Source organism: Calonectris borealis, chromosome 3 (assembly GCF_964195595.1).
Source record: "Calonectris borealis chromosome 3, bCalBor7.hap1.2, whole genome shotgun sequence".
NCBI lineage: Eukaryota > Metazoa > Chordata > Aves > Procellariiformes > Procellariidae > Calonectris > Calonectris borealis.
In genome coordinates, this window is record NC_134314.1 from 121,770,942 (window position 1) to 121,797,286 (window position 26,345).

At 38.8% G+C, this 26,345-nt stretch overlaps 1 protein-coding gene across 1 annotated transcript in view; it reads right to left on the reverse strand.

The window, feature by feature from the left end:
* Positions 1-21,240, reverse strand: part of SPTLC3 (serine palmitoyltransferase long chain base subunit 3) — a 168,212-nt gene extending 146,972 nt beyond the window's left edge. The window contains exon 1 of the mRNA XM_075147712.1: positions 21,152-21,240. The gene's annotated coding sequence lies outside the window, so the exon portion shown is untranslated. The remainder of the gene's footprint in view (positions 1-21,151) is intronic.
* Between the last annotated feature and the right edge of the window lie 5,105 nt (positions 21,241-26,345).

Below are 26,345 nucleotides of genomic sequence, written 5' to 3' on the forward strand. Positions count from 1 at the left end.
CCAGCACAGAGAGACAGGTAGTGGAAAGGATAACTAGTCTCTAGCTCTGCAAGTTTTCAGTGTGCTGTAGCCAAACAAAACTTTGTAGAATGAATGCTGCTCTAAAGGAGAGACGGAGCTAGCAAGGAAGCAACAGGTTCGTGTTCCCACCCATTGAAACAAAAAGCCCATTGTAATGACAGAAATCAGGGTTATTGGATAATTTAAATAATTATGCAATTGCCTGACTCCTTCTCTGTGATCTCTGTAAAGTATCCACTTTCTGTCTGGAAGAAACATTGGACTGAATTTTGTAGGGAGTGGAGAGCACAGGAAAGACAGAATAAAAGATAAAGAAATTAAGAGTTTATTTAACAGCCCATAAGGCTAAAGGAAGGCCATACTTATGTGTTGCTTTTCACAGGGCACGTGTGCACAAGGTCGAATTCCGATCAATCTCTCATGGAAACAAAGTGTGTGCTAATGGGTGCATCAGCCTATGTGTGCACACATAAAGCTTCGAACACTCAAGTCTGCCTCACATAGATGTGCTCATGTACCTCTTTCAGAGCACCAAGATATACAATGTACATGTCACCATGACCTGTCTGTTGCAAGAGAACTGCTTTACTATGTGTGACTTTAGGGACTTAATCAAACACTCTTGTCGAGCAGAGGCATCAAAACAGTGGAGAGCAAGGTATACTCAGTCAGAAGCAATTTCATGGCTATCAGGCTATTCAGGTACACTGATTTTTTTTTTTTTTTAATGCTGTAAAATATTAACCTATGTTTTAAAGAACTTGTTCGTGCTGTATCCTACTGCCACCAATTCTATGCTCTTTCCAAGAACTGGGAAACAGGGTGTTGCTGAAATTTCTTGGCCTTCGCTGCAGAGAGTATCGTGTTCACAGAAGAAACTTTCAGGTGGCTGCTAGAAAAGTTCAATGCCCGACAGCATTATGTCCCAGAAGCAGCAACTTCCTAACCCATAATTTGAAACAGTGACTGCTTCCAGGAACAGAGCTAGTTCTTACACACTGATTTTAAACACTACTGCTAATCATGTCTTATCTTGAAGCTAACAGAGGCCATTTTGGTGAAATAGTTTTCTGTGTCTCTATTGGTTTCTTGTATTGTTTTGCAAGGTTTTGACTTATTCATTACAAAAATAAGGAATGCTCCATAAAGAAGCTTTTGAGACTACAGATAATTCAAATGTTCACTTTTATGCCTACATGCATGACAAGATCCAACCTTTTTCTTGGCAAGAGGGTAAAAGTTGACTTTAACTTGAGACAGGGGCCAAAGCCAACTTCTAGCTGGCTACTGTAATTGCTGTGCTGGGAACCAGTGTGTATTTAACATGCAATTAAAAGAAACCCTGGCCAAAACTTCTGTTTCCTATAATGACTGTGACAGCAGTGAGGTAAAGCAACTCAGTTTTAGCCGTTGTCTTTAAAGCTTGTTAGGAGTGGCAGGGGGAAAATGGATTCAGCTTTACTGTATTGGATTATGCCAGTGGTCAAGCACAACTTTATCTAAGGACCCTCTGTAATAATAGGAGAGAGGTGAGCACTTTCAGAGAGGATTTTATCCTACATTAGGGTGGAGCGCATCATTCTCTGGGAGTGTTTACCTCTCTGCATAAATCAGTTTAAACTAGCTCCCGACTTTAGGGTTGCTAAAACTAGGTAAAAGGAATATCACACTACATTTTCATACTCCCCATATAGACCATACTTTGCTGGAAAATTAACAGCCACAACCACCTGAAGCGGTGAGACAACCTCAGATCATGGTCACAACTGCTGGACATCTCAGTCATACTATATGTTAAGGGAAATTTCTCATGGGTCAGCAAATTAACAGGATTTTAAATAAACACCCATAGAGTTATAGAATCTAGTGGGTATAAATTTAAAAACTTGTAAATCATACTTGTAAAATGCTCCCCCCCTTTTTTTTTTAATATGGTTCATCCAATCCTCTATAAGCCACTTAAAATTTCTAATTTAAAGTGTATGCAAGCTCCACTTGATTATCCTTGCTGCTCTTCATCCAAATGAAATATTACTCAAAGTGTGAACATTTTCAGTGTTGCTAAAACAATCTGGGGTAGCAACACTACCCAGCACAGAGTTTATGGTTAATTCCTTAGCAAAAATGTTCATCTAACACAACAAAAGGCATGGCACAGCTGAAGCATGCACACATTCCGGGGACAGATGTTCCCTGTACTACCAAGTATCCTGTGAGGCTGTTGTTAGCTAAGGATAACAGGCATCATTTTTGCTATTTCAGGGGAAAGCAATGAATACTTTACATGTAGATGCTTTGGAAATATGCCTGAGTGACATGCAAGAAGATCAACTGAAGTCCCAGCAGAGAGGAAAAATTAAATGCGAACAGATGGACTAATTCAGCATTTTCAAGTAGTGAAATCCAAACGTGAAAGAAACCTGGCCGGCTACAGATGACAAGGCCTGTCTCAGTTCAATCTTCAAGCTATAATAGCAGGGTCTTTTTTTTTTTTCCTCCATCTCCAAATTAATCTTCTTCAGGAGGCTGGCATTTCACTGGGTTTGAAGCAGTCAGATAACCTTACCTCTCCTGGGGCTTCAGTTTCAAATCAAAATTCAGTGTACCACTCACTAGACTTGTTGCTCTCAGTCTATTCAAGAAAAACCAAGCTAATCTGCACAGTTTGTTATTTAGGTGTGCCAATATCATCTATTTGGAAAAGGTCAGGGTAGAAGAAAAAGTTTTCATAGGTCAGCCTTGAAGTGCCCTACCAGAGGTACATGTAGATACTTAACTCTTTCCAACATTGCCAGCTTCCAGCATAAGTTGATGACCCACTACTTTTCTGAGCACTGCATTTGGATAAACTATTAAAAATGCTTAATTGAAAACAAAGAAAATGAGCAAGAATATCCACCAAGCTCACTCTCACTTGCCAAAGTCCTCCCACCATAAAAACCTCATTTATTTGTAATTTACCAGTAGCATGGTAAATCATGTAAGACAGGTCATGGCACTGGGCAACAGTAAGAAAGTAGACAAAAATATGTGATTTCTTTGATGTTTTTTTTGAATGGGAATAATGTGGTTTGGTTTTGGGGTTTTTTGTTTGGTTGGTTTTTTTTGGTTTTTTTTTTTTTTTTAAAAGCTAGGAAAAAGAGTGTTCTGGGGAATCTGAAGCACCTTGCTATTTCTACATGAGATGAGTAAGAATGTCAAAAAAGTAATGAAAGAAAAACCTTTTCAGTGTTTTGACTTGTAATATTTTGAAACTTCTCATTTAAAATCCTAGTAGCTTTTTTTGAGAGAACAAATGGCTTTAGTCATCCTCAAATAGATAGCAATCCTCCTGTTAATTTTGAGGTTCTCTTAAAAATGCAAAGCACTGTGCATTTTGAGACTGAACAATTTTTTATTCCTTCCAGCTTTCAACACTATGAGTAAACTAAAACCTACAGTTATTTTCACAAGAAGTTTTTTAAGGAAAGTCAGGAGGCAATGCAGGAAAGGAAGAACTTGCAGTAGAGATAGTAACATTTTAAGTTTGTGACAGAACTCATAATTAAACTTAGATTATCCAGATTCCATCAGGCATCTTGAGGCATACTATCTTTTTCAGCAGGATAAATTAATTCTTAATGTCACATCATTATATTGCATCTGAGGTTTATTTTGCATAATCTATTCATATGGGTCCCGTTGGCATTACAGAGTATTAATACAAGCCTAAAAAGGAAAAGGATCCATATTTGTCTACCCATAATGTAGTTGTTCGTTATTTATATCTCTTTCCAATGATACATGTGGTTCTGTACTTTTTCCTTTGGTTTGAATTGTTTATATAACTAAAACTGAGTCTCCACACAGATTCTTTCCCTCATAACTACTGAAATGCTAACTCCCTGCTGCTGGAATAATACAGAGATCAGCAAACTCTCAGTGGGCAGGCTGAGGGCAGCTCACAGAGTCTCTAGACAGCAAATTGTTAAAGCACCCTTTTCTATATACTGTGGTCTGCAATGGCCAGTATCAAAGGCAATTAGGGATCCCATCTACTTTCCTCACTCTAGCTTTATGTTTATCTAATGGCTAGTGGAAGAAATTTGCAATTGACCTGGAACAGAAATCTATGATAAATTACCTACACGGGAGACTAATCTGTGTTCTAGGTTCCCTCATTCAATGATACGTATATACAAGTTCACTACCTTTAAGAAAAAGTGAACCGGTTTTGAAGTTAAAGGGAACTGAGTACATGGTGAGCTGCTCTGCTGACCTTATTGTTATCCTACGTAGTATGTAGGCCAGATAAATTTCACCAAAATGTCATATTCTTTCACAGTGGTTTTGCCTGCTACATTAAGGAGTGAAGCTGAACTCCTTTCAAGAAAATAAGTATATTGTTATATCAAAGGATAAAAAAAATAATCTGGGAAGTATTGGCAACACTACAGGCATATAACTAAACTGTTGAGTATAAAATAAATACATGAAATAAAAAAGTGTGAGGCAGAAGAGCAATAAAATAGAAGATGCTGTAGTAACTAAGATTTACCCATACTAAGAAATGCAAAATATATAGCAGAACCAGAACCATACCGTAACAGCAATGTAATTACCTTTATTGTGAAGTGCATCCCAATCTAGTAATTGCATTGTAATTCTTGCCAATGAAGTTTAGATTGAATCATTGATGATGAGACCCATTAGCTAAAGACTAAACTGAAGTATTATAAATGGGGAAAATGCCATAGCAATATCGCATAAAGGGTGTCTTGGACCAAAGAGCTCTGTAGGATCACACTGCAGCTCTACCCAGCTGAAGTCATCAATTTCAGAGTAGTAGAATTAGTCCTATAGAGCTGCATATTAGTCACAAATAAAACCACAATCCACTATCATCCACAAGTTTCCAGCACCTTGAAAATCTGGAAATATAGGAAAAAGTAAAAAAATACATTTACATCCGACCATTATTTAAGATATTTACATTTAGACCGGTTTTCAGGCAAGTGATACAAAGGAAATCAAAACAAGCATATGCTGTTTAGATAAGCAGTCTTTAAAGTCCTCTCACTCTGATCTTCCCCATGTAAACTGTCCTAAGTTACTGGAGTCTATGATATAGCACTTTGCCAACAGGGGCAAGCTCCTTCCTCAGATATCCTTTACAGCACAGAAGGTTTCACTAGAGCAGGGAGGGAATTTTTCTCTGGAGAAGCTTCAAATTGGCTCTAGGGTCCCTTCAGCCAACATAGCAATAATACAGACTTTTGGAGTTCCAGTTCTGTGTAAGTCAGGGAGGGGACAAGCCCTGCAGAAGTATTCCCTGGCTTTGCTTCTTTCCCTGCCAAAATACTGTTTCCTCAGCCCTTGATCAATGCACCACAATTGGGTCATTCTCCCCTACATCTTCCCTGTTCTGCTGTTCATGGTTTCTTATAAGAAACATGGCTGAGCAGAATAAAAGAACAGAGGAAAATGAACTGATTCCCTTCTAGTATTAAATTAATCTCTAAAGAAAGGAGACACCAAGTGAGATGGATTGGCTAAAATAAATTTTGACTTAGCTTTCAAAAACAGGAGCATGTGTGCTTTCAGTAACCTTTTGTTCTATTGATTCAGGTCTGCTTATCTTAGATGCCTCTCTTTTACTACTCATATAAAAAAACCTGCTTCTGCTGACAAGAGTTCTGTTTATCTTTAATAAAATATTAGTAATTAAAAAGTGGAAAATGGGAAAGAGTATGCTCTTCCTTTGTTAGAGCCCTGCAGTAATTATATTTGCTCATGTTAATTTTGATTATGTAGCAATGAGCTTAGTTGCAAGATAAATTTGCTTTGCGAGCAAGCTAGTAAATACAGTATTGAGGTCTATAGCAAGGGGAGGACCATATATGTCTGCAGGTAGAGTGGTCTCAGATATTCTGTTCAGACAGATGGCCTTAGTTTTCACTAAACTTCACTTCCGTAAAAAAAACCCACATCATTTAAGACACTCAGTAGATTTAACTGAAAGCTGGTGCGTTTCTGTTGTGGTTATCCACGTGTTGCTTTAGAAACAGGAGCAAGGGCAAAAAAGAAGTAGGAAGGTGATGTCTATACAGATATTACTCTTCCATGAATTGAAAAGGAAGTAGTTGCCTGTTTTCTGATGCTATTCATTATTTTACAGTCTTCTGTCCCATACATTATGGATTAAAGACCTCCTGAAGACTAAGAAAAGAGACAGAAGATACAGTCTGCATGTGCACAGAGATAACTTACACCAGAGCGGTCATTAACTTATGCTTAGGCAAGCTTTTAGCGCAAATGATGGTGTAAATGTTCATTGCCAGGCAGAACAACTCAGAAAAGACAGACAATTAGGCTAAACTCAAAGGCCATCTACTTTGATATAAAAGATATTTAGCTGGGACAAAGGAGAGCCATGTTGTAACTCTGGATCAGGCTGTGAAGTATCCTGAATGTTTGTCACCTCCATGCTACAGTGATTACACAGTTAGTCACAGTTAATTATTAATTTTGAACAGTTTTGCAGTACTGATGTGATAAGCTTACCTGACAAAATGTTGGGGTTTGATGAGCAGGTGGGTAGAGTTTTGTAATGAGGAATTATTTGATTTGTCCAAAAAAGCAATTAATACTTTGGGAGTATTGGGTGCATTGGGAGGGGAGAAGTAGTCTGGTTTACCTGACACAAATGAAAAACCCTTACAGTGATAATCAAAGCTAAAATTTGAAAAATTAGATTTAAATAAATATTAGTTCTAAATGGAGCACTTCATTACAATTCTAAACTTCTCATTTTGTTAAAGAAAACCTTCAAAAAAGCTAGTTCACCTAAAAGAAACTCAAGCATTAGTTTGAGAACAAAAAATAAAGCATAAACTATTTAGACTTTTTCCATTTTTTTTTCCCCATGCTTTCTTCCCTAAAATGAAGAGGCTAGTGGAATAACAATTACATTTGCCAAAAGCACTACTGTCACCTGTAGTTCTGATCAAAAAATCCCTGATCATTAATTTGCTTTGCCCTAGTCACTGATATGTTTCACCGGGCTGTACAGAAACTCCTGCTGCCTGGAACATGCCAGCTACATTCACTCAGGTATTTATGCTTTCATTAGGAACATATTATACTAGCATCACTACAGATACATTTTCAACTGTACTACTAGCAAAGTAGTTAAAGATAAATCAGTAGAACTATAAAACCCAAGGGAGTTAAAATTGGAAAGCTCACAAATAGTAGATTACATTCAGTAAAATCACAATCAAACATCACTATGCTCCTGATTTCAAAGAGTCCTCTTCCAGCTGTGCTCATTACTCACTATTCATCACTGGTTCCCTTCTTTGAAGATTTTTCAGGACTGAAATTCTTACACTGGTATTTATAAAACCAATAAGGAATACTAAGGAGAACAGTTCCCTAATACTGAATCCTGAGCACTGTAAGGCCAAAATCCATCTAGATGAAGCATTTCTTCCTACAAATTATCCTGTTAATACATTATTGCAGATAACAACACAAGGTTTTCAAAGCTCCAGCGCTTCTTATCATTGAATGTCACTTCCTGATATTTTAGATCATGATCATTAATTTTCTATATTGCTTCCAAAGTACACTTCACCACACCTACCCTTGAGTGAAACATAAGAACTACTGCGTGAGTGCTTTGGCTCAGATTCATGAGGGACACCCAGGAAAACTCACAATTCAAGCTAGGTGTCCAATAACCCCGTACAAAGCGCAGGGAGACTTTAGCACCTAAAAATGGATGAGTAAGTCAGCACGCTGGAGGAGGAAGAGGCTGCAGGCTGATGGAAGATGGCTGCCTAAGCCATCTAATAACCAAAAAAGAAAGGAATGTTTAAAATTCAATGACACTGTCCTCCCCGCACCCCAACACTGATACCCTAACAAGTAGCGTGAAGTAGATGCGTGCGTTGGACTGGGTTCCACAGACCCTTTTAGCACTTAACTGCTCCAGACAGCCATTTCCCTCTTTTAAGCAACATTTACCATGCTGCGCTCAGATTTTGAGAGAGTAATGCTGTGTTTGCTCCTACTCCATTCATCTCCACTTCTGCAGATGACACTGATCACCTGGTTATAAGCTGAAATAGGGCATTCCCTTGGGAATTGAGAAATGCAAGTTTGAATGTCTTTCAGCTGAAGAGGCTATTGAACCAGGCCTCCTACTTCATGATCACCAAGTAGACTGATCTGATACTACACACAAAGGTGGGTGACCTGTCCTTTACCTCCCCCCCGCCTTTTTTTTTTTTTAAAAAAAAAAAACAAACACCAAACACCAACAGCCTTTGCCCCCTGTATGGAAATCAGTACTATCAGCACCCCACAATTCCAGCCAATTCCACCTTCATCTTACTGGGGCAGAGAGACAACTAACTTTGTGACTATCAAACTAGTTTGAATGCAAGATGTTTAACCTGGCCACGCTGCCCTGTGGATTTTTACAGGCCTAAAATTTAGGTAGAAACCAGAACAGGAAATCATATTTCTACCTGAACTGCACTATCATGACCAATGTACTTTTTTTTTCCATCACCTTAATCTTTTAAAACAAACGAAGAAAAAACAAATTGCAGACCTACAAAATCTTATTTCTGACTCTCAGCTGGATTTGAAATTACCTTATAGAAAATTAGATTGATGGATACTAGCCATTAATCCTTCTCAGAACAGAAAGTACTTTTCTCATATTGTCATGAAAAATTAACCATATTCTTTGAAAGAAGGAAGGACTTACAATCTGCTGTCAGTCAGTCATGGGCATTAAGGAACAGCAGCAGCTACTCCTCCCTGTGCTCGAACTCTGTCCATTGGACATTTTTGCGCAGTGTGTGCATTGACAGATCTTCACTGGGTAATTTATTATTGGAAACTAATGGCTGTATAGCAGCCCTTCACATCTATTTTTGGATTGTCTGATCCAGGATACTGTTAATTATCACAAAATAACCAGCTATACAAAAATCCCGTGACAAAAAAGTGGATGTGTGATAGAATGAGCAAGAGAGATATAATGATTAATGTGAAGTAACTGGTCAGGGACCAGCTCTCAAACCATCTTCATATGCTATCATAACATGTGGAAAAGACCAGAGGGACTAACTTAATGGCAAAGAAGAGCTCCTCAATGTTTCATCTTGTTCTGAAAATGAAGTTTGTTTTGAATGCTTTCAGATGGATGTTATAACCAGTCACAATCTAGAAGATGAAAGGCTGTGTGACAGCAGAACCTTGACAAAAAATAGGGATCACTATCTAACCAGGATCGTCCAGTTGCATCTCAGATTTCTGTGAAGACACTTCAGAAATAATCCAGTAACTCATTCACCAGGACTCCTCTGAGCCTAGGTGTTGCTTATATATCATGCAATATGAGCGAAGAACCTATGATTCACCAGAAAACAGGCCTGTAAGCAATCTTTGCCCTTTGAGCAAATAAAAAAAAAAAAAAAAAGAAGGTAACATCTACAAGATAGAGTGAACAACCATCACACAACATATAGTTTGTAACTTCAGCTTCTGCCAGGGAAGGCTACATGATCCTGCCCAGAAGTTTTTAAGACCAGGATGAACAAGCTTCTGCCAGGAATAAGAGACTTGTTTAATCCTGTCTTTGGGCAGAGGATGGATCAGATGACCTTCTGAGGCCCTAATGATCATGTTTCCTATGGCAAAAGTGACCATTTTCTGACCTGGCCAGTAGACAGAGGAAGAATATACGTGCTTTCCCTTCTCATTTCTCTTTCAGGCAGAGCAGGCTGCTGCTTTAGATAAATATAGTTGGAGAAATTGTCCCTTTATACAGAGTTTGCCATCTAGAGAGGGCTGAGGGTGGAAGGAAGTATTACCTTTCCCATTTTGTAGATTGGCTGTTAGATGGAAAGAATAGAAGCCTTAGGGAGGAAAAATTCTAAACTCTTATTTACAGCTGAAGCCTCAATATCCTCTTGACCGTACCTGCCTAAAGTTAGGCACTGGCTTAAATGCATTCTTGAATCAGGAAGTGACAGAACAAATGACTCATTTAACTCAAGGGAATCTATGGTACAGTCAGAATAGGAAGCTACGTACACAAGTTGTCGGACTGTGAATCAGTGACAAATTTATCCTTTGCCTCTCTGTAGTAGTGCAACAGGGAAAGACTTGATGTTTATCTGATTTAACACAAGCCATGCTAAATACTGTATCTAAAATGGAACATTTAAATGGTGGATGGGGAAGAGGAGGCAGAGAAAAAGGCTGGGAAGTAGAAGAATTAGGGATGACATTTTATGTCTTTTAAAAGTCTGACCTTTTGGAAATATCACTGTGTACATTTTAAATATTAATAAAGGCACTAGCTGTTAGAAGGCACAGGGCTGTTGTCGGGGGGTGACCTTTTAGTGAAGTAAAAGAAAATTGACAGTTTTATTAGCCATAGAGTACTGCAAACAGAAACTACAGGAAAAAGGCAAGCAAAAAAGCTGTCATTGTAATTAGCTACATTCTGTAAATTAATCTGAGGATGTGGCCATGTCTAAATATTGCTGCAGATCCCTCTGTATTTTAGCCCAAACTTACCAACAGCTTCAGAATGAAAAAGAATAGCATTTCCCATTTCAGTTCTTTAAAGAGATATTGTTCCCAGAGAAAACAACAACTATGACACTGGGACAAAATCAATGGGATCTTCATGACTCCATGATCATCACTTCTGTGTGCCACTACAGGCATTCCCCTCAGCAGCTCTGAGCAAGGCTGGGCTAGAACCCCTTTTCAAGCATCACCAACAGAAGGATTAGAACAAGGATCAGATAGCTATTACCTCAGACCTATTTTTGCTTCTCAAGATTAATTAACCTTATTTAAAAGATCCTTGCTCAAATGACCTAAACTTATTCAGACTAGAACTTCAGTGCTACATGACTAGGAAAGAAGCAATTGCTCTACTGCTTCATCCCAAACCATTTGTTTTTTATTACACCTAAGACAGCTGAATTAACTTCTTGTCTTCATTTTGCTGGTCATAATCTCGAGGGTTCAGCTGTCTGTGATCCAAGGCCAGCTGATACAGCACAGCTGTGTAGCCTTGACTCAAGCTTCTGAGAAAATTGCTAAGTTGTGAGAATGAGCTGTGAAAAACAAATAAAGTAGAGCCATCCAAAATAAGAAAAGTAAAATTGTAGGCGAAGGTAGGATTGTTGAGATAGGAGAGTTAGCAGCTCAAGGACTTGAGAGAAAAAAAGCCACCAACATGAAAATATATAAAGCCCTGCAGGAAAAAAAAAAAAAAAAACAAACAACAAAACCACACCAAAAAGAGACTTGGAAGTTGACAGCACATCGTCAAGGATCTCTGTTCCAAAGAGGAAAAGAGGTCATTCCTTCCCCACCTGACTGATGACTGCCTAGCCCCTTCCTTTTATCCAGGCAAGGGTAACAAGTTTATGAAGAGTTAATTCAAACTCTATAACTCCTAGTATGAATGAGGGAGAAGAGAAGTAAAGAAAAAGAAAAAAAGGACAGCCCTTGCTTGTCCTTAGAGATCCTTTACTGACAAACAAGGTGCTACATAACATTTTTGCACTTCACTACCATTTACTTGGTGATAAGATAAAGTCTTTCAGACATTTCAGCTCTATTCAGTGCTTTTTTCATTAGTTATGTTACAGTTCACACCACAGAAAAAGCTGGGTTTATAAACTGTATCTAGTATTGTAGTCACAAAGGGCAAAATCTGCCCTCCTTTATGTCATATTCTGCATAAGGCATTTCAATGCATAGGATTTAGAGTTGATGTGCACCCCATAAAGCCAGCTGACCCTGTTCTTGAACGGTCCCACCACTAAGGCTACTGGGAATGATGAGAACTTAGAAAAGGTGAGCAGCACAGGATTCACTCTAGAGGGAAACAAGTCAGTCTTCATCCCTTTTTTACCCCCAGACAGCTAAGGACCAGCACACTCACCACAAAACAACTTTGCTAGTGTAAGCAATAGGTGGTGGTTAATCTACAGATCCTGGGTCTTCCCACCATCCTACCACTCAAACACACTGCATATATGCATACAAAAGGATAACTAGACCTTCAGAAAATAACTTTTTCTTTTTTCTTTTTTTTTTTTTTTTTTTTAAATGGAGGTATAATTTATTTTCCTTTCTCATTTTCTGTTTTGGAATTACATTCTTTGTCTAGTAGAACACAGGCTACATTTGTTTGGAGAAACAGGCAGGAAGGGGAAAGTTAAACCTAAAACAAATATTTATTCTGAATGACAGAATTTAATCAGTTAATTCACATAGAGACATCAACGTGAGATCAAGTACAAGCTAAAAATATGGTCGGGAAGTCATGGGTAAATCAAATGGGACAGAAAAGACAGTGAAGTATTTGTAAGGAGATTTATAAGTCTGTTACCTGGAAAAATAATCCAGGTAAGCTACTATTTTTTATTTTAAAGTACAGCAAGGTACTTTAGACACAAAGAACGTTAACAGTAACATAGAAACACTGTGAAAGAGCATGCATCTATCCTCTTACTATTTAGTTCTATTTAGAGGTGCCCAATTTCTCCTTTCTCTTTTCCCTTTATATTGACAAAGTTTAGGATGCCTTGAGGGCATTGCTGTATTACAACAGTATGCAGGAAAGACAGACATGTCACTCCATTGAAACTGAGGGCGCAACTAGTCCATCTCAAGGAAAGGAGACCTGACACACACCACTGAAATGCAGCTGTTTTACAGCTCACAAAAGGTCATACAGCCTTCTGGGACAAATGCTTCAACTGAAAGCGGAATTAACGATTGTGAGGCCTACCGATGTCAATGGAAACTGCCCTCTTTCACTGTAGACTCTAGACATATACCCCCTTCCTTCTCACACCCCCACTAGTATCCACACCTGAATTATCCAGAACCTGGGGTTTATCACAGCATTGACATATATCATAAGAAAGAAAAAAAATTATTATAAAAAAGACTAATTGCCAGCTAGAAGTTAATATGTCATTCTGTGGTGGTATCACTAAACTTCTGCTGAATGAAGTCTTCGTCCTCTCTCAATGCAGAATAGTAAATGTTCAAAAAGTTACCAAATTTGCAAAGCTCCAATGTGAATGGCAGAGTTATTTAGGAATGTAAGGGAAAAAAGACTAAAGAGGAAACTGTTTCAGTACATTTTGTTATAACGGGAATGAAAACCTTCACAAAAACAAGTTGCTATAACAAGTTTACTTGATTAATTTATGTGACCTCAAAAAGAACTCAGAGGTTCTGAAGACACTGAGTAGCCTGGGGAGTCACATCTTTTTGCAAAAGAGCTTAAACTTCTTCGATTCAGAACAGCCACAGGTCAATCATTTCAACAAAATTCACGTAGTCTGTCAGTAACTAAGACCGATTACTTTGAGCTATGGACAGGGAATCTCCTCTTCTGAGCAACTTCCATCCCAACCTATATCTTTATACTTAAGTAACAATAACAAAACACAAATTAATGCTTTTTGATACTGCATTTTCCCTCAATATCAGGAGAATTATTCAGTTTTGTGGTTTTCTGTCGGGCAGAGACAGGGAATGACCAGAAGACAGAAGTCTAATGGGCAAATCAATTTCTCTCCTCTGCTTTCAAGTAACAGTTCACTTCTCTCCCATCCCTGGTGCTTGTAGCTGTCTTGAAGTTGAAAAGCAGGCTCCTGCTGAACTGCAGCCTAAGGAAACTCCTCGGTATATATGAAAAGTGAAGTTACTTTATAGGGAAATGGCTAGAGATTTCAGCTTTTTGTCCAGAGATCTGAAGATATGAAACATCAAACAGATATGAAATATTCAACAGATACTCCAGCAGAGAGTAAGAAAGCATTATATCCAGCCCGTGATATAGTACCTTTTTAATGCACTCTTGTCTACAAAATCACTTCCTGTGAATCTATTCATGCCTGCGCAGAGACCCTGCACTAGTCCTATACACCATTAAACCCTCAGGGTTACTTAGATGACCAAAAGTCAGAGAATTTTTCTTCTGGGATGCTCAGTATAAATCAGAATTACAATTTCAATGAAAGCGAACGTTTGGACCAAAATACATCATCCATCAAAACTATACCCACGATACCCGAGGAGTGTGACAGGAAAATATGCACATGCCTAGCGGCACACAACAGAAGACCACAATTATCTGCTAAAACAAGATGTCCTTTCAGAAAAAGTAATAACTGGCACATATTCACACATTTATGTGTGTCAGCAGCTCAGCACACTAAAAGGCAAAAGAGGGTGAAGATCTGGGGACCATGTGGGGATTTCCCCCCCCCCCCGGTTCTGAGGTATTGTTCACAGTAGAAAAATAAAATTATTTTCTTTAAAAATCTAGTATTAAAATAGGTTTTCATAATAAAGTTAATGTCCTCATATTCCTGTTCTAGCTAAAATATTACCTGGTCTCAGCAGAAGTCTTAATATTTGAATTAGCTGTCTTCTTCCTTTCGAACTGGAAGGAAGTTACATGACACCAAACAACTGTTACAGGGGACAGAGGAAAGTAATCCAGATAAAAAAAGAAAAGAGTAGAAAGCCTGGAGATGAGAGAAGGGGAAGGATAAGTCTTTTTATTAGTTTTTAAGAAAGCACATAGTTAATACTTACAGAGCATGTTACATCTGGAGGGATGTGAAGGTGTTTTGGCATAGTCTGGAGATACCAGAAATATCCAGGCCAACATTTTGAAGTCAACGTTGGCGTTTTAATCAACAGTCTGTTCTGTCTTTGCACATACATTTCCTGAGGGTGTTTTCCTACCTCTACCAGAACATGGCGCAAGCAGCTTGTGCTTGCACCGGAGAGCTAAGTGGGAAAAGACATTTTAAGCATATGGTAGGCTGGGTTGGCTCCGTGACAAATAAACTGTATGTTATCAGCTAAAGGCATGGATGAAGAAGAAACAGAGAGAGAAGATGCTCAGGCCTGTTGGCTCAAAAAGTTACGGCCAGCTGTTACCAGTCAACATTTATTTATTTATCTTTACATTTTCTGCAATTCTGTGTGCAGTGAATAAGAGCCTTAAATCCCCAGTGTTTTCAGTATAGTGCCTTTCATTGTAATGAAAATTCCCAGTCCTGGCCAGAGACAGTGTTAACAGTTTCTTTTCTCCTAAAACTCAAGTCTCCACTGAGGTTAACAGGCTCTGCAATACCCAGCAGAACTACCACACCACTCATTTTCTTGTCTTTCAGCATTAGACTAGATTCCTTTCGTTTTCTATAGTCATTTTATGAAGCATCACTATGTACAAAGATTATTGCTTAAATCGCAGTTTGCTTTGTTTCAGTGCAAGAAAGATAGTCTGGTGACTTCGGCTGCAACTTTTCTATATGATTGAGGTATTGAGAGTCTGAGGCCCTCATTTATCTTCATTTTCTTTAAGATAACAGGCATACTTCAGCTCAGTCTATTATTCTTCAAGGCTTCTTTTATATGTAAGAGAGAGCAGGCTGAACTGTCTTCTTAAGGTAGTGGTCTCCCCCCTGACAATACTGGGAACTGACTTTGGTATCTTTAAAGTTAAATGAGAAGCTGAAGCTTTACCTCTGAGGGTATAACAGTACTTTCCTAGCTTTGAGGATATTACTTTAGAGATCACAACACATTCAGACACTGTGGCCTTACAGGAATGATGATCATGGTGAAACAAACCTTATAAGCACCATTCAGTATCATCTAAATCTACATGAAATGTACCTACCTTTGTGCTTAATTGCAGATACGCTAGTTGACTCGTTTGGAAAACTTTTGAGTAGGACTGCTCTGGAAAAAATGTAGCTCCTTTTTAGGGGGAACTAGATGACCTTTAAGGGTCCCTTCCAACCCTAACTATTCCATGATTCCTTTTGACTGAAAGCTGTTAGACAAATGCACCAGTTTTACCTAGGCAGTGATTTAAATCTCTGTATAGAATCTTCATTTAAAGATTTTTGCAACCAGTCTCTTATGGTATCTTGGCAGCTTCAATTTCAAATACCACAGTTCTGGGTTTGCTTACTTGGAGATGTATATAGCTCAACTGGAGACAGTGCAGAGGAAAGTTAGGAAAATAATCAGAGACCTAGAAAACATAAGCTACAGAACTGGATTTGATGAACCTCAAGAAGAAAAAACCAACCAAACAAAAAAATCAAGGGAGAATGTGGTAGTACTCTTCAGGAATTTAAAGGACACCTGCCAAAAGACGAGTCCAGACTGATGGATCAGAGAAGAAAGAAGAGACTTGAATTACAGCAGAGAAGACTCAAAGCAGATTTTAGAAAGACTTGCAGTCTTAAGGCCAGTAAAGCAACGTTAGCTCTTTGGATGTCACCTTCCTTTCCGAAGTCCAAGATGCATATTCCTCCTATCGACTCATTCAGAAACACATTCTTCCTCTTCCTCATTCTTCCACTATTCAAACACTCTAAAAGTACATAAATCCTTTATTATGTTAGTTTTTATATTTTACCAAAAACATTTTTATTGATGTAACACAGATGTAATTGCAGAGAGTTACAAATGCAAACCTACATGTCCAGTAAGTATATACTGAGAAATTAATTTTTCATAGCGAGCAAGAAGTAATTTCAAATCACGTTTCAGTAAGCAGCATGCTATACTGGGAAGCCTTTTCAAAGGTAGTTGGGAGGTTCTTTTCCTTAATTCAAGAAAAGATTAAAGAAGATTGAAAAAATAAAATTGCCTCTTTCAAGTCCATTTCAAATATTTGAAGGAAAGTTGACAGTGTTTCCTGCATATACATTCTTCTTTGGGAACCTAAGATGATGTTTGTAGTTCAAATGCTTTCTTGCACCACGTTCAACTAGTGCTTACAGAGAGCAATACATGCACAAAACACATGTACCTATGTAACCACATGCAGCCTCCGATCACTAGCTGAGCCCACGGAGGTGCTACATGTATATGCAGAAGCAGGTGCCCCAGACTGTGGATGCAAGATGACATGGAAATGGACTTCAGCTTTTGAAAGATGTTACTTCTGGCTTATCAATGCACAACTTGCACAAGGAATTCTCCCCTACATCAGGTTGTCAGATTTTTATTTTGTATCCCATCCACACTGAGTACCTCCAAAAGGAAGAAGAGATGTCAGCAAGCGCTTACATTGGTTGCAAGTTTTGACTGTGAGCTACTAGCTAGCAGCCAATCTTCAACGAAAAGACCCCTCTCTGAAGCCACTCCCAAGCCTTTGCTTAATGTGGTATATCCATACTTTGCCCAATGGTGCGAATTCCAGCAGCAATCAAATATAAAATTAATCTGCTTGCTGAAAAGTCAAAGAAACGGGAAGTAGGAAAAAGCAGACACCAACACAGTGTCAAGGCTTTTTACTTCAAGGCCAGCTTTCTCTCCAGAGCTGCTTGATGGTTTTTTTAAAGCAATATTGCAAGGAACTGATTAAAAACAAGTTGCAAGTTTACGGAGAGTCATTTGTATAAAGATGTAACATGAGGAAAAACAGAATTAAGCAAGTTTCTTTTTTCCTGCTAGATGAGGAGGCTGGAGGGCAGTACTTAGCAATCCTGTGCAATCACAACGGCACAAAACGTCAAACCAGGTAACTCTTGTGTATGATGGTCACCTAGTGAATAACAAACTGTCTAGAGGCTTCATGTATAAACCTGAAATCAGCTATTATAAGAAACAGTATTTCACTTTAGTATAAATAAAACATACACCTGGATTTCTGCTGAATTCTTTGTTCACTCCCCTACGCTGATTGTTCCTAAGCATTTTTCTCTTTCCCCAGGAGGTGTAAGAATGTAGCTTAGCTAAGCCTAATAACACAGTTTATTTTATAAAAAGATTGGTTGACTCTCTTTTTCTCTGCTCAGATGCTTTATCTTTGGTCTACTAGAAAAGAGGGAGTAGAACACACTTCAGAGAAATCCTGAGGACAGGACTGCATCTATGGAGGGCTGATATACTGACTAAAGCCCAGGCATAGGGCATGGACGTTTGGTTCCTAGTTCAATAACAGACTTGACAATTTGTTAATATATGGCCAGATGGTATATTCCAGACAGCTGCAAATGAGTGGGTGCAGAACAGCCTGAAACCTGCGCTAGAGCAGAGCTGAGCTCACGTAAGCAACACCTACTGAAAAGGTATGGGAAAATTCATTCAGATTTGGCTTTTGTGACCACAAGGGCCACAAAATAGCCCATGTGGGTCATTAGATGAAGCATACATCTGCCACTATGTAATACATGGGTATTTCCTCCCCTCCCAGAGCCCTGTATCACTGTTTACAAAACAATGAAAATACATTTGCAAACTTTTTGGCCTCTTTGAGCAGTAAATATTATACATAGGTTCTGTAGTTAGCCATAATCTAATTGCACCTATCCGTTAGGTTCCAGTTTTAGTTGCACCACCATAAACAGGTAATATATTAATTATTAACGCTTTTGCCAAACCACATTTCTGGAGCCTTTATTTACATGAGTGCTATAGTTCCCAAAATTCTCTATGCCTGCTCTCTGACAGAGTGCTGCATTTGGAAATCATGAGTGGGAGTTTAAAACAGGTTCAGCATACAGCTCACACTGTTCCCATCTCTGACATCCATATGTGGTTTGGACAATCTGGAGTTTTCTTTGAAAGGTCTCGCTCTGTCTATTTTGCAAAATAAAGTTCTACATTTGCTGCTATTAGGCTCTGCAAGTTGCAGCACTTTAAGATGTCACTAACTTGATAAACAATGAGGTTTATAAAACAGTCAGATGGCTAAACAGACACATGCAGGATCAAATGTTTGCCACACAAGCAATCAAACAAATTGATGAACATGAAGAAAGGGATTATAGAACTATAACTGTTCTATTATTAACCAGCAATCTGCATATCTTCCTCCAATTAATGCCTAGAAAGGAGATGCGAGTCAGTTGAAACCTAATTACTGGCATAACACTTTGTTGATTAGAAACGCAGTAACAGTCATTGCTTCTCCTTCATTTACACAAGGCCCATAATAATAAGCCAAAGGATGTCAGTCAGTCACTGCTTTCCTGTCAGAAGTTTCTGCCGAAGCAATAGCTTCTAGTGTAAACGCACTCCTCTACCCATGTCATTCAGCTCGGTAATTGCCTTGCCACTCACATAAAGAAAACAATTTCCGGCTTTGATGGGATTTTGTCAGCGACGTGAAACTGCTACTGCAATCTCTGCAGCTAGGTGTTAGATGGGTTACTCTGGTGGATCATAACATGAAACTAATCTTTAAGGAAGCAGGTGGAAAGAGAGAGAGAGTTACAGGTTGGTAAGTGCTAGGAAAACAGTGCTCTGAGTGATTAACAAAAGGAAAGTGTTAGATTAAGTGGATCTGGGACAAGAAGAAGAAAGCAGAAGCAAAGAGAATAAAGTTGCTTTGCCATTTTCCTACATCAAGAATGTCTATCAGTACAGCACGTCTTTCAGAAACTCTTATAAAACCATATACACTCATTTCATATGCCATAGGTAGCTGACCAGCAGTCTATAATTTCAGCTTGCAGGCTTTGTATCAGTGCCTCCCCATGAGCTGTATATTTATCACCATCATTTCATCATTCCCAGGCTGAAGCTGCAGCTGCAAAGCATCTTCCTTTCAATATGTGACATGCAGCATTTTTCTCACTTCATAACCTTCTTCCCAGAATGAGGTCACCCATTTTGTTCTGCTCCTCATCCGAGGTGAGCCCAGAGTCCAGCTTCAGGTTTCCGTGTGACACCTGAGGGCCCCTCCCAAGCTCCCCATGCACTCATGCATCTCTGCATGACCCCAGCTTGACTTAGTAGCAGGACATATGCAAGGAAAAGGTTCTAGGATGGCAAGCAACAGGTAACCTTGTCTGCTTCCTGTCACAGCCAGCACCTGCAGCAATGGAGACAAGACTTTCTTCTCCTCCCTGCCCCCTTATCTCCCAGGTGGATTTATACTGAGGTTTTCATGGACAGGCATAAGAAAGATTAATTATACCTTTCTCTCTTATGATGATTTAAAACTTCATCAGAAATACAGATGATTAAAAACCCATCAGAAATGGGTAGCAAGATGAGGATAAAGCAAATGGCAAGGTTCTTTTTCCATGGTTTACAGAAAAGTGCATTTAGAACATGAACTCATTTCAAGGCTCCTTTTGGATGGAAAGCCATAGCAGGAAGAGGGTAATGAGACTTAAAATTAAAGGAAAATAATAACAGTATCAGTCAGAGAAAGTCTCTAGTCTTACACCTCAAATATTCCCTTGCAGGCATAAGGGACAGTTTGAAACAGCCAAGCTGTCCATGAACAGACACAACAGCTATGCTCGTACATTCGCAAAGAGGCCAAGGCATAAGCAAAGTATTATGTACAATTCATGCTAATTATTATCATTTACACATTTTTCCCATGAGAAAAATAAAACACCAACTTATTGGAGTCCCAGAACCGGAGGATACCAGAAATACCAAGGATCTCTGTCAGAGTTACCTGAGGGTCTGACCCACAGACACAACACGTTCCAACAGGGGAGTTGTTACAACATCTGATAGAAAAACACACTGAACAAAACCATCTATTTCAGTTGCTTCCAATGAAGTTTTGGGTTTATTTCATATCTATTGCTTTAATGTTCAATATTGCTATCTCAAGATCCTATGACAGGATTTAAATTAACTTGCTTCAGTGTGCTTTCTATTTCTGAGCGTACTCCTGAGACATATGAATTATGAAGGTCTTAAATGCACCAAGCTCCTCATCTCTTCATAGCATTGTCTATACCTTAACCATGGCACATATCTTTTGCAAGTAAAAGCATATTAAGTTATTGGGAAAGAATCTTTCATTCTTAGCTCAAATGGTTCTACTTCAATTGCAGTATATTTCATCACAGTAATATTAAGATACTTTCAAAACTGTTCTTGCAGTTCAAAGAGGTAAAAAGGCCTATTTTCTTCAGAGTGACACCAAATTTGATCTTTCCAGCAATCACAGCCCCTTTTTCATACAGAAAAAATCGGTTGCACACAAACCACAGACTCAGGGAAACCTCTTAGTGTCAGCTAAAGCTCACTGGTTCTCCCTCTACCCCAAAGAAAGCATGGTAACTATTCTTACCTTCAGAAAAGGCATGACGACTCCCAGTGTATGTCTTCAGAAATATCCAAAACCTCCCACAGCAGTCAGGCTTTAAGTCCTTGCTAATTCTAAAATAGCAAAAAGAAGCAATATTTAGGGATTCATATTTTTTTCCCAACAAAACAGAATGAAGTTTTTAAAAATAAAAACATGAAGGAATAATACTATTATGTTTTTGATCAACAATCAAACAACAAAAAAACCCCCTCCTTGCCAGGTAGCCTGGCTTTGTATTGATCACTTCTTGTTCTTCACATACGGTGAAAGGTTATTTTTAATGCTGACTACACACTAAATAAAGAGGGAGATACAGAAAGGATATATCCAAAATAGCCCAATGCTTGGCTTTGTTGTAAATGAGATCACCAGCAGTAACCCAGAGTTGATTTGTGCCCTCTTTTTGGTAGTTCGTATTTCTTTAGTATAGTACTTTTCAAAACTGAAAAATAAGCATAAATTCTATAAGCTTAAAATACAATCTAGGCAAAAACATTTTACAAAATACAAGGAACTGTTGAGGCAGAGTTCAAAGTGTAATCACAAATTTAGGAGTTTCCCACACACACTCCTTTCTTCAGAGTTTTCAATAACTCTCTTACATCCTATTCCCATTCTCCCCAGGTTTTCCCAGCTTTGTATTCTTTTCCTCATATTTATTTTTCCTTCCAATAAAAAGCCACTTTCCTGTCTTCTTCTTTGAAAATTAAAAAAAAAAAAATTCTGTAGAATCACTATGCAGACAGATAAGAAACCGCTGCATATTTTAAAAAGGAAATTGCATATTCAGCACATTGAAAAACAGAATGTTTTGCATACACATCATTTCTGGTAAAAGCAGAAGAGGTTTCCAAGCGTATTTTTCAAGTTGTAGGGATTTGTCCAGTACCCATTTGCTCTGAATGAGCTTGTAAAGAACCATAAAAAAATCACCATAGCTGATAGGCAATATTAGCATGGCATTCTGCAAGACCTACCTTGTACCACTTTTGATTTCACTCTGCACACTCTTTATTGTGCTTGCGCCTTTGAAGTGCACAAAATAGGGCAAGCTCTACTCAAGAAAATAACACATTTGGAACAAAACTACAAAACCTACATCCAAACCCTTCACGCTTCTATCAGAAAAAGCAAACCATGGGGTCAGCCCAAGAGGAAAACAAGGGCACTTAAAAAAAGAAAGGAAAGAAACTCTATCATTGTCATGGCAAAAAAGACAGCAAAAAATAACACCAACAAAGATTACCTCAAGGACTTTAGCCCACACCTCACTAACTGTTTCACCTTTGCCTCCTCTTCTGAACTCAGTTAATCTCCCCTTCATGCTTTTTCCTGTTTCTGAGGTCCCTGTTTGCTAATCACTTGTGTCTCCAGAGCAGCTTGGCTAATTTGGCTCTGACAGCTATTAGTCGCCAGGCAACAACCAGCACTAGCTTTTACACAAGTGTCTGTATTTACTCATTTATCTTTTCCTTTTTTGTGGGGGAAGATCATAAAGTCAGCATGTGCAGACATGAACAGAAGGAAGCACCTCAAATAAGAGAAGAGAGCACATCTCTCACACTAAATTCATATCACATTTATGAATATTCATCTAGGCCAAGATGGAGAACAGCATTTTGGAGAGAAGAAACAAATGCAGCTGCTGATTAGCTTTGTAAAGACACACATGAAAACTGTCACTGCTTTGACTGATTCTAAAAAATGGTGTTTCATGTGTCCCAAAAGCCATTCTTAAAGCAACGTCATACAAACCCTGGGATACCTCTGTTTGGCAGAACAAACCTAAAATGACTAGCATGTAGCAAAATGGCTTGCATGGTCGCTGTAAAAGTGCCGTGAAGCCAAAAGACATAAATGTTGCACGAGCAGACTTACGGGATTAACAAAACATTACACAAACACTACTAAATCCAATTCTGTTGACCTTCTAAAGAGAACAGGAAAAGCTCAACACTATCCACAAAGCAGAGCTGTCATGCTTCATGTTAAAGATACCTCATTAATGCTTATGTGAACACGTAACAGCCACGCCAAGACTGCAGGAGGGCAAGAGACCCTAAGTGAGTAAAGAAACAGAGAGGTCCTTGAGAGAGGGCTTTGAAGCTTTGTTTGTATTCAATAGTAACAAGAAAACCCTTGAGTATTAAAGTTAATAGAAACCCCAGGATGATAGCCCACTCAGAAAGCCAGCCCTATAGAGGAGGAATTCTGCTGAATTGGCCCCTTGACTTTGATAGCCGAAAGGAAAAACCCTAGGCAACAGCTAGAACAAGAGGTTGTTGTTAGAGTCACTGTAGGTTTCTTAAAGGCTTGGGGATTTTTTTGCTGCGTCTGTAGCTGCTTCCAAGGTTGTAATCAAGAGCTCAATCCTTTATTGCTATACAATCAATTTGCTTTGTTAAGTTTACTTTCTTATTTGAACTTGCCTGGTATTGTGTGACCCAGTGGTGGCTCTGGTGAGATGAGATACGTAGTTTCTCCCGAGGACAACAATATCCAGTAAAAGGAGATTCCACAAAGAATCTGCAGAATGTCCCATTAAGAAGATTGGGTGCTCTGAAGACTGCTGTTATCAAGATACATGACTCAGGAAAAAAAGTATCTTCTGACAGATATTATTCAGTGGCCTGCAAGTAGGGGAAGAGGTGGTTTACGACATGAGGGAATCCCACATTGTCACATCTTGACATAAGCAGAACCCAGGATCAGTGATCTGTAAGCTTATAAGAAAATGTGACTTTCATCCAGCAACCTGAATTTCAAAGAATATTTGCATATTCTCTAATCTCTAGCTCTTAAGGCTGTATTGGCAGTGCTGTGTGTGTTGGTTTAAAAAGCTGCATGATTATTAGCAGCTGTACCTGATTATGTGCAATTAATACAGGAGCTCCCACAGAGTTAATATGAAGGTTTTCCTTTCCTCTGCTGTTCATTTTTATCTATGACTTTGAGAAAAATCTATTAATCACCCCATGCATGTTCTCTCTGTGCTAATACAGTCATTTATTATGGTTATTAGGCTGCTATAAATCCCAGGGAACTTTGACAGATCTTACAATTTTAGATAGGGCATTTGTAAGAAACATTTGGCAAATCCTTTGTAGGAACTAAATGTCCTGTCTCTAAACCACACGCCCCCAGAAGCACCAGGCTTGTGTCTCATTTTCCAGTGTGCTACTCAAAATACCCATCTGTCTCTCTGGTTTCCTATATCAGTGCCCATCCTGGTGGACACTAATAACCATAGAAGTGCATAAGCTGGGAACCAAATCCAGATCTTGGGGGGGGGGGGGAAAGGCCTGGGACTGTCTCCAGGTCACACAAGGTGACCAGAAGCTGCATCCCTCAGCAGCGTAGGACACCCTGGCACCAGAACCAGGCAGCCACCACGGCCGCCTCTGCGATTCACTCCAATAATGTGCTCAGTTGACACCTCCCACACACCCCAGCAGGTCCATGCTCCTGCCTGTGCTTAGAGCAAAACAAAACCAAACCCTTTGGCTGTGATTTTTCAAAAGCTCCTAAAAAGGCTAGTGATTGTGAGTGTCTTATCTTAGGTCAGTCTGCTGCTTTTGAAAACTCTCCTTCTTGTCCTTAGTACACTTTATGTAAAACATTGGTGTATAAATATTCTGGGAATTAATGCTCTCTGTCTCATAGTGACTGCATGATACAAAGAAAAATATCACCTAGAAATAAGCACTGATTTAAAATTGTAAGCTCTCTATTCTCAGACAGCTGGCTTGTGATATGAGCTTCTCTACATTTAAAAGCATAGCTTTCTCCATTGCTTCTCTCTGTTTGGGTTACTTTTATGGTCTCTCTTTGCAAAGCTCTTTTACCGGGGCAGTGATTTGTGGTTCACATAAGCCACCAAGCTCCTGCAATATGACCTTATATTATAGATAATATAATTTAACATGCTTACTGATTACAGCACAGTTCTATGAAATAGGATGGAAAGTTTTGCTGGTCTATGAGGCCATTTCACTACTCTTGAAGCATAAATGAGTTTATTTTGTCATCTCCTAAAGATCAGCCATATCGTCTGCAGCACACATGCACAATGCATTTGCCGTTAATCCCACGGTTATTAATCTGTCCTGTGGTAGCAGCCATGGTTCAGAACCCAAGCAGAGAAAAACAAGGGTTGAACTTAATACAGTCATAAGATGTTTGTTTTTAGAGGTGACACACCCATGGCCAGCTGTTTCCAAATGTGGTATTAATCAATGAAGTGTAGGAAACAGCCAGACTACACTATTATTCAAAAATAATAACCTTTTTGTAAGATGCACAGTCTCTACAAGTGAATATATTAGTGTTCTTAATAATACCCTGATATTAATGCAAAGCTGTGCTGTCACCTGCCACAGAATGACTGCGCGTATAACTCCATTGGTTATTACATTACAAGGATGCCTGAAGCCTTATGCTGACAGTAAGTGAAGCAAGTATGGGATTTAATGCATTTAACTGAGTAAAAAAAAAAAATTTAAAAATCATACCTTTAATTTAATATATGCATGTTCTTCACTGTGGCAATTACCCACAAGTCCACAAAGAACACTCTGGGCTTCAGGCTATCAGACAGTTTATTCAGGACTATTCTTACGGATGATAGCTCTTCATGGTTTCCAAAACAGGCTTGTTCATTACATTGCTTTCTGCTAACAGGATTTCTGCAAGATGCCCCTTTCAAGTATTTTTTTGGAGGGTCTCCGAACCATGAAAAATACCGGAAAACTGGCACAAGAGTGATTTCAGCATCACAGGTAAAGAAAATATGCAAAAAGTGCATTTTGTTCTGACACTGTCTGCAGTCCTTTAATCAAGGAAAACATTTGCTCAGCCAGGAATGAATGAATGGCAGCTGAAGGGGGAAAAAAAAGACCCGTTCAGAATTATTAACCCAATTTTTCAGCTTAATTTTTAACACAATGTGAAAATAAATAATCATCACCTCATATAAATCCATGCACTCAGTTATTCTCACTTAAGTAGGGTTACAGAAGTTTATGCTAGCTGAAAATTATGCCCGTTACGTTTATCTGAATCTGTAGCCTTCCAGAAGTCCATTCTAGATTTCTGAATAGGCTGTGTAGCCTGGTGTGCTGAGGGCATCCAAATGCTCCAGTTGGATCATCCTCAGCAATTAGCACACAGACCCTTT